Here is a 13420-nt window from a genome sequence, read left to right as displayed (position 1 = left end):
TGTTGCTGACTCATGAGACTTCTTTGGAAGGGGCTCAGCAGCTGAGGAGACTGGTGTGAATCCACTTGTCCTAATAGACCACCCCAACCTTCTGAACATCTCAGGCTTTCCTGGTACAGTCTTCACCTGCCAGCCAAGAGGAGAGCATGGCTCAGGTGGGATTCAGGCGAGAACAGGGCAACGCACACCTACTAGTCAAGATACAAAACACTTAATACAGGGAGGAGTCCTGTTGGCAGGACCCAGAGGGGCCAACACCTCTTAGATGTCTGCTGTGTTCCTGATGCTGACCTGAGTGTGGGATGTGACTGGGTGTCTGCTGCTCTCCTTGGCAGGGGGTTGGCGGTGCCTGCCCTGGAGGTAAAGAGGCTGGAACAGCGACCTTAGGTAGCCAGCTGGGGTCTGTCTGTTAAGCAAGGAGCAGGAATCAGCCGTGTTCTCTACTGGCCTGTCTGGGAAGCCTAAGCAAATTCTGTGTCTTGAATGGTACCCGAGTCAGGTGCCAGCCCTGTGCTGGCCCTGGCAGGGGGTAGCTGTGGAGGCAAGAGTGTTGGGCAGGGTGACCTGATTGAGCCAAGCTGTTATTCTGCCACCTGAGGATTTTCCGGGAGAAGTGCCAGGCTCAGAACTGGCGTCAGATACCTCTGAGAGTCTTTCCAGCTGTCACGGCTCTCCCAGGATCATGGAGTTCTTGAAGGAAGGCCTTTTCCTGGCATGTCGGCAGTGGCATGGTGATGTGTCCACGCTGCCCCTGTTTGTGAGTTGAATCTCTGCAGAACTCACTTTTCCCAGAAGGTGCTTTCAGAATGCAACGTACCACAATCCTCATCAGTATCTGCTCATTTGGCTGGGCTGGCAGGTGGCTGAGTTAGCTCCCTGAGCGGGTGTCTGGCAGCTGTGCCTATGGAGGCAGGCTGGGCGTGTGAATCTCGCCTCCTCCCACGGCCCCCTGGGGAAGCAGGATAGGAACTGGGCCTGGTTCCCGAGCCTGGCCGATTGGGAGTAACAGGTGGGATCTGGACCAGGTTGTCACACCCGCAGGACAGCTGGGATTATCACCGTGGGTGGTAATTCCCACATGACAGTTTCGAGTTTCAGGTCAAGAGCCGGGTCCTCTGTCTCCTCTTGCATCTGGACAGAGAGATCCTTGCCGGCTGGTTTTCTGGCTCGTTCCTCAGCTGTTTTCTGTGGCCTGCAGAGTTTGCAGCCCCAGGGGAGCGAGGAAAGCTCTGCTCTGGCCTGATTTTTACTGGAGAAGAGAAATGTGGAAGTCAGGGCAGTAGACTTTGCAGTGGGTCAGCTTTGGGCTGCTGAGATGGGCAGCGTGAAGGCCAGCTTCCAGAGCCCTGGCTGGCCTTTGTAGTGAACGAGGAGGACCAGATTGCCATGCTAGGGTTACCCGCTAACCTGCAGTGGCCTGAGCAGATACAGGGGCTCTGCCACATTTCCTGAAGTGGAGCCCTCAGCCTCACACTGCATCCCCCAGAAGCCAGGCAAGAGGAGGTCATACAGTTTTCTGGAAAGGAACAAAAGAGTGTGCTGCTAAATGTTGCAGTTGGGAGCGCGTGAATAGGTGAGGCTTCCGGTAATTATCATAAGTGATGCTTGTGCTTCTCAGTGCTGTTACCTCCCTCTGCTGTGGCCTGCTTGACACCTCACAGGGAACGTGGGTGGAGAGTGTCATTATCCCCATTTCATTGGTGGGAACATTGAGACATGAAACGAGTTTCATCCGGAGTTTCATCCGCAGGCCCCTGGGCCCTCTGGTCATCCCAGTCATCCCGGTTGGTTTATTGTCTTGTTTTTTTTAGGGGGATGACTGAAGAAGGCCTTGGAGGTAGGGTAGGGGAAGCTGGAAACAGTGGGAATTAGATTTCCTTTTCCAAATACTTGTTTAAGAATGGAAAAGTTCATGGCCCATAATCCACGTGCACAGATTTTCCAGGGGAAAATCCATTGAGTTTAGACTTGGAGACCGTGCCATCTCCCGGTCTGTTCCTCAGGCTTTTGACATCTGCCCACACCTGGAACATCTTAAATTCTGGTGGAGAATACAAAATGTCACTCCCCTGCCCCAGCTCACTCCTAGTTCAGTCCCCCAGGATACCTGAAGTTGGGGATCCTCTTTCTTCGCTGTGGAGCTCAGGGTATGTTGGTTCCACATCCAAACCTTCAACTTTCATCTGTAAAATGGGATACTGCTGGCTCCCTTGCAGAGGTGTGGGAATTCGAGGCAGCACTTCTGGCCCGTACCTGTTGCCATTTCTGCGTGTTGTATCCCTGGCCCTGACTCAGGCTGGCGTCCTGAGCAGCTGTGCATCCACAACCCCATCAGCCTCCCAGGAGCACTACAGATAGGATGACCCTATAGGATTAGGCCGGGGGTGGGAATTGCAGACTATGCCCCAGACCTGACCCAGGGCTAGGCTTGTGTGTGTGTGTGTGTGTGTGTGTGTGTGTGTGTGTGTGTGTGTGTGTGTGTGTGTGTGACTTGTGGCTTGCAAGCGGGGCGGGGGGCGGGGGTGGGATTGGTTCGGGGGTTGGTTCGAGTCTCAAACTGTCCTCTGTCGGGTCTGGTCGGGTCTCAGACTGTCCTCTGGATTACCTTCTTTCCCTCAACAGAAGGAACCCAGGCTATGGAATCGTTTGTGGACCCAGCAGGGTTCATAGGCACTTCTCAGTCTGTCTCCAGCATTGGACTCTTATGGTCCTGCCCAGCTTGTCACTTTAGTACCTCAGTTTCCTTATCTGCATGGAAGCCCACCTGTCAGCTTGGATGAGGGGAGGAAAGCAAAGCTCCTCAGGCCGTGTGTGTGAAGGAGAGTCTGAAGGTGCAGGGGCTGTGCTCAGGATGGAGCGTAGCTTCGGGAGGGGCTGATTGGCTGCTGGCAGTGTTGTGCAGGACATTCAGAATGTGACTGGGTTTTTATTCTGATTTGTGCAAGCACAGGATACTCAGGTGGCTCTGGTCTGTTCTCTAGCAGGAGAGTCTGGGGTCAATCTGTAATAATTTAGCTTGTGAGCAAGTGTCCGGCACAAGAGAGCCCGGATACATTGTGTGTCTGAAGGGGGCGAAGCCCTGGGCTGCCTCCTACTCTGATCTTGTGGGCCTTGGTGTCTGCTCTTCCCCTCTGTCTGCCACTCTGAGTCTGGAATGTGTTAGTGATATGGGTGTTGTGGGCACTCCTGGCATGTGGACAGCTCCTCAGTGCTGGTGTCTGAGCTCCACAATGACCTCATTCATGTAATAGTATGCTGTGGCTGCGTAACAAAGAACCACAAACTGTGCAGTCAAATCATAAAAATTTATCATCTCACAGTTCTGACGACTGGAAATACGAGATTGAGATGTTGGCTGGGTTGGATCCTTATAGGTGGCAGTCCTCAAGTTCACATGACATTCTCCCTATATGCCAGTCTGTCTCCAAATTCTACCCACTCACTCCGACTTTTTTTTTAAGAGACAGGGTCTCCCTCTGGCTCCAGTCCCAGGCTGGAGTGCAGTGGCGCAATCATAGCTCACTGCAGCCTCAGCCTCCTGGGCTCAAGTTATCCTCCCACCTCAGCCTCCCAAGTAGCTGAAGCTACACTTGACCACCATACCCGGCTAATTTTTATATATATATATTTTTAATAGAGACAGGCTAGTCTGGAACTCCTGGCCTGAAGTGATCCTGCCTCCCAAAGTGCTGGGATTACAGGCATGAGCTACCACACCCAGCCACCCCTTTTTTAAAGGACACAGTCATATTGGATTAGGATCTAACCTAATGACCTCATTTTAACTTGGTAAAGACCCTATTTTCAAATAAGTTTAGGGGTTAGGACTTAAGCATATGAATTTAGGAGGGAACACGATTTATCCCCTAAAACTATACTTCTTTTCTTTTGTTTTAAATTTCAAAGCCTGGCTGATCATTTGCGCGCGCGCGCGTGTGTGTGTGTGTGTGTGTGTGTGTGTGTGTGTGTGTGTGAAAATATATGTAACATAACATTTACTGTTTTAGCCATTTTTAAGTGTGCAGTTCATTGGTATTAGGTACATCCACATTGTCACATACCTGTCACTACTGTCCATCCCCAGAACTTTTTCATATTCTCCACACTGAAACTCCACTAAACGCTAAGTCCCTCCTCCCCTCCTCTCCAGCACCTGACCACCCCCTTTCTACTTTCTGTCTCTAGGAATTTGACTACTCTAGGAGCCTCATGTATGTGGCATCTTACAGTATTTGTTTGTTTGTGCCTGGCTGATTTCACTTAGCATAATGTCCTCAAGGCCTATCTTACTCAGCGTGTGTCAGAGTTTCCTTCCTTTCTGAGGCTGAATAATACTCCTTTTCATGTATATAGCACGTTCTGGTTTTCCACTCATGCACTGAGGGACGCTGGGATTGCTGCCACCTCTTGGCCATTGTGGATGGCACTGCTGGGAATGTGGTGAATGTGCACCTCCTCTCCTAACACGCCCCAGGCGTCCTTCAGAAGGGGGGCAGCCCAAGACCGAGATGGGGGAAGAAGGTGGTTTTTCTGCCCTCCCAGGCTTGCTGAGTGTCTGCCCGTGACTGGGTCCTGGCCCCAGGCTCAGGGTGGTGACCGCCAGCAGGGGGAAGCCCCTCTTCCTGCCATTTTCCCCCGCCTTAATCCTCTATGTTTCCTCTTTGGAGGGGCAGTGAGTGGGAAGGGAGGACCCGCAGGTGTGCAGCGGCCACGGCCCGCATCCTGGCTGAGCACCTTTGCTGGTGTGGAGGGACCCCCACCGATCATTTTCAGACCTCACTCCCCATACTGCTCCTACACCAGGGCACTGTTCCTGCGCCATCCTCCTTTGAAGGGCACTGCCCACCTTCCCTGCCTTGCCCCCTCCCACCCTTTTCCCAGGGACTTTTCTGGCCAGTTCCCTGCTGCCAGGTCTATACCTCAGGGACTCGAAGCTCAGTGTCCCCTGTGCTCTTCCTCTTTTTGCCTTTGTCCTCTTAGCCAGACCCAGGCTCACTGTGCATCAGTGCCCCCGCCTACGTTTTTCTACCAATACCACGCCTACCTGGAGGGACCATCACAGAAGCCCCCAGCCCTGCCCCACCTCCAGTGCCACACTCAGATGTGCTGCCAGAATTTCACCTGTCCCCCTGCAGCCCCCAGGCTCCCCTCTTGTTCCAGACCCAGACACCTCCTAAATTGAGCCCGAAAATCACCCCCTTCCTCTCTTTCCTCTCACTGCCAGCCTGTATCCCCTTTCCCAGCTGTACTCCCTTTCCCAGAGGCCACTTCCAGCCCCCCTTAGCTCTTAGTGGCCTCCGGCTGGATCTAGAAACCAAACTGACACCAGGCAGATTAACAAGAGAGAAGCACACAAATGTCGTTAGTTTTACAGGCACATGGGAATCTTCACCAGAGTCAAGTCCGGAGAAGTGGCCAAAGCAAGATGCTGTATCCTTTTTAGATAAAGAGCAATAAGTTTGAGAAGTGGCAGGACAAGGGGGATCTGGCTAGGGGAAGTAAATTCTCAAGGAGTCACTGGGAGATATATGAGGGGTGTAAACCTGGTGGAAGATAAGGGTTACTTTGTTAAGTATATTTGTTCAGGTCCACTGCAGCCCCCAATTCCCAGTCTCAGGTGATAAGGGCTGTTTTCTCCCCTGGTTCAGGAACCCAGAGGAATTTTTGTGGCTCGCTGAGTACAGCAAGAAACAGGTCAGCTAGCCCTTTCTGAAGCTACAGTGTCTTGTCAGCTCGAAGTCAGTGTACCCATCCGGCGTATTTTGGGATGGTGCTTCCTTCACTCCTTCCCAGTCTTTCTGCATTCGTAAGTCCCAGGAGAGCCGGCAGCTAAGTCAGCGTGACTCCCTCCGTGGGGCGTCTTTGCAGCTCCCTGCCCCTGCTGGTTGAAGGCTCCTTTGGTCGCATTCTTCTCTCTCTCACAGACTGTGCCCCTGCAAAGCCCTTCCAGGCCTCTCCCAGGGGCTGGGTTATCTCTGTCCTCAGACTCCATGGCACCCACTTCAGGCCATGTCGTAGTGTCCTGTGGCTTCCTTAACAGAATGCCACAAGTTTAGTGGCTTACAACAACAAACGTTTATTCTCTCCTAGTTCTGAAGACTGAAGTCCCACATCAAGGTGTCAGCAGGGCCAGGCTGTCTCTGGAGGCTCTGGGGGAGGATCCTTCCTTTGTGTTCCCAGCATCTGATGGCCCCCGACATTCCTCGGCCTGGTGGCAGCATTTCTCCAGTCCCTGTCTCCGCCTTCAGACAGCCTCCTATATGCCTGTGTTTCTATCTCTTTAAAGATACTCGTCATTGGATTTAGGGTCCATCGGTGTGATATTGTGATACAATAAGAAATCTGTATATGGTCTTCCTTCTGGTTTCTGGCACAAGCTCCTAAAATCATTGTAATTTCCTGAACGATGGGGTGATAGGAGTATCTTTTGTTATTCATAGAAGCCCTTTTCTGTGGGACCTGAGGTTATGCTAATGAGGTGATGCTTGATGGGCCCCTAGATAGCTGTGGGATAGGGCTGGTTGCCAGAGGAACCAGCCACGTGATTAGAGGGTTGGAACTTTAGCTCCACCCCTGAACTCTGGGGATGGGGAGAGGGGTGGAGATTGAATTGATCACTGGTGTCTGCAGCCATGCCAGCCTGATCTCGGCTTAACTGATCATCAGTGGCCAATGATTTAGTCTTGCTTACCTAGTGGAACCTTCATGAAAACACTACACAGTGGGGTTCAGAGAGCTTTCAGGTTGGTGAACACATGGAGGTGCTGGAAGGGCAGTGCCCCAAGAGGCTGTGGAAGCTCCCCCACAATACACATCCTGTTACCCAGCCCTCTTCTGTTGGGCTGTTCCTGAGTGGTATCCTTTATAATAAACTGGTAAATGTGAGTAAAGGGCTTTCCTGAATTCTGTGAGCTGCTCTAGCAGTTTTTTTTTTTTTTTTTTTTTTTTTTTAAGATGGAGCCTCACTCTGTTGCCCAGGCTGGAGTGCAGTGGCGAGATCTCAGCTCACTGTAACATCCCGGGTTCAAACGATTCTCCTGCCTCAGCCTCCCGAGTACCTGGGGCTATAGGGGCCCGCCGCCATGCCCAGCTAATTTTTGTATTTTTAGCCAAGATGGGGTTTCACCATATTTGCCAGGCTGGTCTCGAACTCCTGACCTTGTGATCCGCCTGTGTCAGCCTCCCAAAGTGCTGGGATTACAGGTGTGAGCCACCGTGCCTGACTCTAGCAAATTATTGAATCTGAGGAGGGGGTTGTGGGAACACCTCACCCCCACTCCCAGCTTTAGGGTCAGTAGATAAGAAGTACAGGTGGCCCAGACTTTCCCCCAGTGCCTTAAGTGGGGACAGTCTTGTAGTACTGAGCCCTTAACCTGTGGAGTCTGACACTCATTCCACATACTTATTGGCAGAATGGAATTAAATTATAGGACACCCAGCTGGTGTACAGACACTGGGAGGATTGCCTGGTGAAGGGAGAAAACCCACACGTGTGTTGTCAGGAGAGTTCTGGGGGAATAGAAACACATCATGGTAGTATTGGACAATCTAGGGTGATCTCATTCATTACATCTGCAAAGACTATTTTTCCAGATAAGGTAGCATTCGCAGATTCTAGGGTTAAGATATGAACGTGTTCCTTCGGGGGCCCACTACAGTGGACTTCTCACCCTGATGTTCCTCAGGGAGAGGCCCTGCTGTCCTTCCTGGGTCTGTCTTCCTCCCTCCTGCATATGCTCCGGTGTCACCTGCCTCTCTCCCGTGGCCTTGTCATGGTTGCTGTGATGCCCATGTCACGTGACTCCGTGGATTCCGCTGGCTCCCATGGGCAGGGGCTGGCTGTGCAGTGCTCACCTTTGCATACCCAGCACAGTGCCCTGCATGTGTTAGGTCCTCAGTACGTACAATTGTCTGGGGCTAAACCTTCAGTGTCTCCAGGAAGTCTTTCTGAGCCCCAGAGTCCTAAAAAGCCGAGGTGCTGCTGAGGAATGATAACTGTATCATCCTGGAGCCGAGGGCTGCTGCCACTTCCCAGCTGGGGTTTCAGCTTCTGTCTGCCCTGCCCCTGCACCAGCCGGCCCCAACCTGAAGCCTAAGGCATCGAATTATTATGGCCTCCTGGAATGACTGGGAACCTTAGGCACAGGTGGGTCCTTGGAGACTGGGGAGGGTCCTTTAACAGTGTTCTGGATGCTGATGGAGAGGAGAGGGGGTTCTTGTCTGCCCACACTGAGGCACACTCGGCTTGTGGAGGAAAATGGTTGTCTAGTGCCCCCCAAAAATCGCCAGCAAAGTTGACCTTCTGGTGATTCAGTCTCCAACCAGCTCAGCCTTCAAGCAGGCAGAGCTGTCAGGGCTGGTTGTATGGGTTGGACTTTCTCCTTCAAGAAAGCTCAGAGTTGTAAATAGTTGTAAATACCTGTTTCTCATTTGCTATGTCTAGGGTTGCCTGGGGAGCCAAGGCATCAGGGAGGAGGGCAGGCTCAGGCCCTTCCTGACTGACATTTTCCAGCCTGTGGGGGGGCCTTGGCTAGCCTGGTGGCTTTCTCTGTGGCACACGCTGATTCATGACCCTGACCTCTGTCTACCCGGGCAGCTGCGGCTTTCCGTTCTTGGGTGCTGGCCTGGTGATGTCATTGTTGGGGTACAGTATGAGAGCTGGGAGGCCACAGGATCCTGGGGTGCTCTCTTTGTACCCTTCCACCACAGAACCAAGGACCCTGGTGGCAGGACTTTAGCCAGGGTGCAGTGGCTAACTGGATGAGGCATGCCTCATTTATAAAGAATTTTGAGCCACTTGGTGTGGATGCAAGAAGGGGCAGCTGCCAGCCTGGCAGAGGAGGAGAAAGTAGAAAAACCACCAGAACCAACCACGCATCTCCGAAAGCACTCACTGCCTGTGGGTGGCCTGGGGTTATAGCCAGGCAGTACTGACGTCCATCCGGAAAGATACTCTCAGCCCTCGGGAAACAGCGGAATTCTGTTCCCAATTCCCTGCTTAGGAGAGGAAAACAGGTCAGCTTTTAAAAAAAAGTGAGGTAAAATTCACATAACATGAAATGAATCATTTTAAAGTGAACAATTCCGTGGCTTTTAGTGCATTCACAGTGTTGTGCAACCACCATCTTTGTTTAGTTCCAAAACGTTTTTGTCACCCCAGAAGGAAACCCCTGCCTGTTAAGCAGTCACCGACCTACTTTCTGTTTTCATGGGTTTACATATTCTGGGCATTTAATATCAATGGAGTCATACAGCATGTGGCATTTTGTGACTGGCATATTTCCCTTAGCATTATGTTTTCAAGCTTCGTCCGTGTTGTAGCATGTGACAGAATTTCCTTCCCTTTGAAGGCAGAGGCCAGGTGCAGTGGCTCACACATGCAGTCCCAGCACTTTGGGAGGCCTAGATGAGAGGACCACTTGAGGCGAGGAGTTCAAGACCAGCCTGGGCAACATAGCAAGACCCCTGTCTCTACCAAAAAAAAAAAAATTATTTTAGCCAGATGTAATGGCACACACCTGTATTGCCAGTTACTTAGGGACTGAGGTAGGAGATCACGTGACCCAGGAGTTCGAGGCTGTGGTGAGCTGTGCTATTCCATTGGATCATTTCTTTATCCATCTGATGGATATTTGGGTTGTTTCTACCTCTTGTGAATAATGCTTCTGTGAACATTCTGGTACAAGTTTTTGTTTGAACACCAGTTTTCAATTGTTTTGATTATACACCTAGGAAGAGAATTGCTACGTCGTAAGGTTATCAGTGGCGCATCTTAGAAATGCCTTCTCTTTGGAAGGTGTTTGGAAGTTGACCCAGTAGGCAGGTCACACAGGTGCAGTTGGGCACAGTCAAGCTCTGCCTGAGACTCAGTTTTTCCTGTCTGAAAAATAGCAATCTAAAAGTTCATGCCCACTCAGGTGCATGTTCCAAGAGATGATTTGTGGGTTTTCAGTACCATGTGTGACCTAGAGGAAGTGCCCCGTAAAAGGTGGCAGTTATCTTTTGCCCGCTACTTCAAAGATTTGGGTCTTTTTTGCTGTTAGAGGAACTTACCTCCCTGAAGCATTGCAGGTATTACCTGACCTTACCTGAGTTTCTGCTACAAGAGCCAGCTTCAGAGCCCCCAAGATCTGCGGCCCTTCTCAAGGGTAGAGTCTGCTCTTGGTGGGTGCATGGCGGTAGGAGGAAGGTGCCAGGCTGTGAATGATCATGGGGTGCAGAGCCAGCTCTGACTGTGGACTCTGCACCCTTTAGTGAGAGCTGAACCTCTGTCCCAGCCATGGTTTTCCAAGCCTCTCTGGAGGACAGTGCCTGTCTGACAATCCCTCCAAAGGATATGAGCTGCTGTTTGTAGAAGTCGCTGGCACCATGCTGCCGTGGCCTGCCTAGGACCTGGGAGAAGATGGGAGGCCAAGAGGAGGGCAGGAGCTGGGAAGGAGGGCAGCTGCAGCCAAGACAGGGTAGGGGCTCGATGCCCGCCTCTGTGAAAACCTCTCCACCACAGCTGGCCAAGCCACCGGATGTTTGATCTGCTTTTACCTTTGTAAATAAATACTGCCCAGTCTTTGACTGCCGGTGTAAACAAGGATGGAGACCACTCTGCTGATGATCTCTGAGCTCCGTGGAGTTCCTGCCTTCTCCACCTGATTCCTCCCAGTGCCCCTTTCTTCTCTTGACTCCAGTACAAGTTGATTGGAGGGCCTTTTACAGCTGCTCCCATTGTTCTGGGTAGGGAGGGCCCGGAGCATGACCTCTGATCCCCTGAGGGTTTGCTCCCATCTCACCCTGGAGTATGTTGGCAGAGTGTGGGACAGGGGCTGGGTTCCTGGAACCCCACACCTCTGGCAGCCACGCCACTGAAGGAGGATCTGGGGCCTCTCTAGGCATGCCTGGCCTGGGAGAGCCTCTCCTGCCTGGCTGCACCCAGGTATCACATGGCCGGTGGTCTGAACTCAGTTCTGCATGCATTTCCTGGGAGCCCACCGTTCCGCCTTCTGTCTCTATGAATCCGACTACTCTAGGTACCTCACATGAGTGGAATCCTAATATTTGTCCTTTTGTGTCTGGCGTATTCCACTAAGCAAAACGTCAAGGTTCATCCATGTGATTGCATGTGTCTAAATGTCCTTCCTTTTTAAGGCTGAATGATTTTCCATTGCGTGTATACATTACATTGTGCTTCTCTATTCTTCTGTCAGGGGACATTGGGTCCTTTCCCCCTCTTCCTTCCCATATTGTGATGAATATGGGTGTGCAAATATCTCTTCAAGTTCCTGCTTTCAGTTCGTTTGGAGGCAGGGCGCAGTGGCTCACGCTTGTAATCCCAGCACTTTGGGAGACTGAGGCTGGTGGATCACTTGAGATCAGGAGTTCCAGACCAGCCTGGGCAACATGATGAAACCCCGTCTGTACTTAAAATACAAAAATTAGCTGGGTGTAGTGGTGCACACTTGTAATCACAGCTCCTTGGGAGGTGGAGGCAGGAGAATTACTTGAACCTAGGAGGTGGAGGTTGCAGTGAGCCGAGATCACGCCATTGTACTCCAGCAGTGTCCAGGTGACAGAGTGAGACTCCATCTCAAAAAAAAAAACCAAAGAAAAATCAGTTATTTTGGGTATATAACTAGGAGTAGAATTGCTGGATCATATGGTAATTCTGTTTAATTTCTTGAAAGTTTTTTTTTTTTTTTTTTTAAACCAGTGTAGTCTAGGGGATGTGACCTCAGCACCTACTTGGGCCTGGGCTTACTGTGACCTAACCAGGCCTTATTCTTTTCGCTGTATTATTTTTATTTTTTGGCTGCCCTTTTTTCTTTTGTGAGAGAATAGATTTGCAGAGTTCCGGGGTTGGGTTGCTAAGCAAACTGCCTGGAGAGGAGAGGGTTTCAGATTTCACTGGACCCTCCCTCTTCCACACCAACCCTGGGCTGTTTGCACTGGCCTTCCTCTCCCCAACCCCACTCCTAGTCTGGTTCCTGGTTCAGGTGAGCAGCAGCCAGATTCCAAGCCCCCATCTTCTTCTGCCTTCTAGTGTTTGGGTTCTGCTTTGGATAGAGCTTTGCAGGAAGGATGTGGCTGATGAGACCACCAACCTCAGTCCTGCCAAGGGTGAGCAGGCCCAGAGAGCTTTTTCCACTGGGTATTCGTGGTATGGGGGCATGGAACCAGGCCTCTCAATTGGTTCTGGCTCTTGGGAGATGGTGGCTTTCAAAATGCCAAATAATGTACTTTATCCTCAAGAGGAAAGGGGCTTTGCTGGGCTTGGTGGCTCAAGCCTATAATCCCAGCGCTTTGGGAGGCCGAGGCAGGAGGGTTCCTTGAGGCCAGAGTTTAAGATCAGCCTGGTCAACATAGCAAAACTTTGTCTCAAAAAATGTTTTTACAAATTAGCTGTGTATAGTGGTGTGCGCCTATAGTCCCAGCTACTTGGAAGGATCCCTTGAGTCCGGGAGTTTGACGCTGCAGTGAGCTGTGATCACTCCATTGCACTTCAGCCTGGGTGACAGCAAGACCCTGTCTCTGAAAATAAAATAACAGGTGGGGGGTGGTGCTTTGTGTACTTTGGGGAACTCAGGTGTGAAATACTGCTTTGTGAAAAAGCAGGTTCCTTTGTGCTGGTTAGACTGGGGGAATGAGGAAATTGAGGGGCAGTCCTCCCCACCCCATCATTTGCCTTGGAGCAGACTGGAAGAGTCAGCAGAATGAGGGGCAACAAGTCTGGATTGGAGTGATCTGGGTGAGCTGAGGCAGGGGCCGAAGCCCTCATATGGAATGTGGTAGGGATGAGCAGGCCATCTGGAATCCAGACTTAAAAGCATCAGTCACCCAGACATTGATTTGAGATCTCTGCAGAGGGGGAAACGGCTGGGGTTTTAGCTGTCTGGAGCATCTTAATTCCCCAGCAGAGTCTGGCCATGAGACCTGGTCTGTCTCACCTGGCGGGGTGACGTGTCCACTTCAAAGTCTCACTGGACACGGGCGGGCAGACCCTCACCGGGCACTTGATTCTTGCACCAGGTTTTAGCGTGGACGTTGCTAAGTCAGCACGTGGCTTTGCACCTGTGGAGTCTTCCAGTTACTCTGGAGCAAGCCCTGAGACCGCGAGTCTGACCCTGAAGTTCTTGCTGGGTTGACTCCCTACTGGGTGTTGACTTGGCCTTGCCTGGGAGTCAGTGTAGTCATGGGCATGGAAAGCGCTCAGATGAAAGGTGCTCCACCAGGTGATGAAGATGTCTTAAGATCATCTTTAGGCCGGGCGCGGTGGCTTAAGCCTGTAATCCCAGCACTTTGGGAGGCCGAGACGGGCGGATCACGAGGTCAGGAGATCGAGACCATCCTGGCTAACGCGGTGAAACCCCGTCTCTACTAAAAAATACAAAAAAACTAGCTGGGCGAGGTGGCGGGCGCCTGTAGTCCCAGC

The 13420-nt window shown here is 51.5% G+C and overlaps 1 protein-coding gene across 2 annotated transcripts in view; it reads left to right on the top strand.

Annotated features, from left to right (window-relative positions):
• The window catches only part of BCR (BCR activator of RhoGEF and GTPase), a 135529-nt gene that overhangs the window by 56352 nt on the left and 65757 nt on the right, over positions 1–13420 (top strand). Inside the window, exon 1 of one of the 2 annotated variants that reach the window (XM_065522432.2) lies at positions 11960–12108. The exons of the other annotated variant lie outside the window; for it this stretch is intronic. The gene's annotated coding sequence lies outside the window, so the exon portion shown is untranslated. Of the gene's footprint in view, positions 1–11959; positions 12109–13420 lie in introns of those variants that run through there. 2 annotated transcript variants of the gene reach the window in all.

Source organism: Macaca fascicularis, chromosome 10 (assembly GCF_037993035.2).
Source record: "Macaca fascicularis isolate 582-1 chromosome 10, T2T-MFA8v1.1".
Lineage (NCBI taxonomy): Eukaryota > Metazoa > Chordata > Mammalia > Primates > Cercopithecidae > Macaca > Macaca fascicularis.
This window is presented reverse-complemented; position numbering and strand designations above follow the sequence as displayed.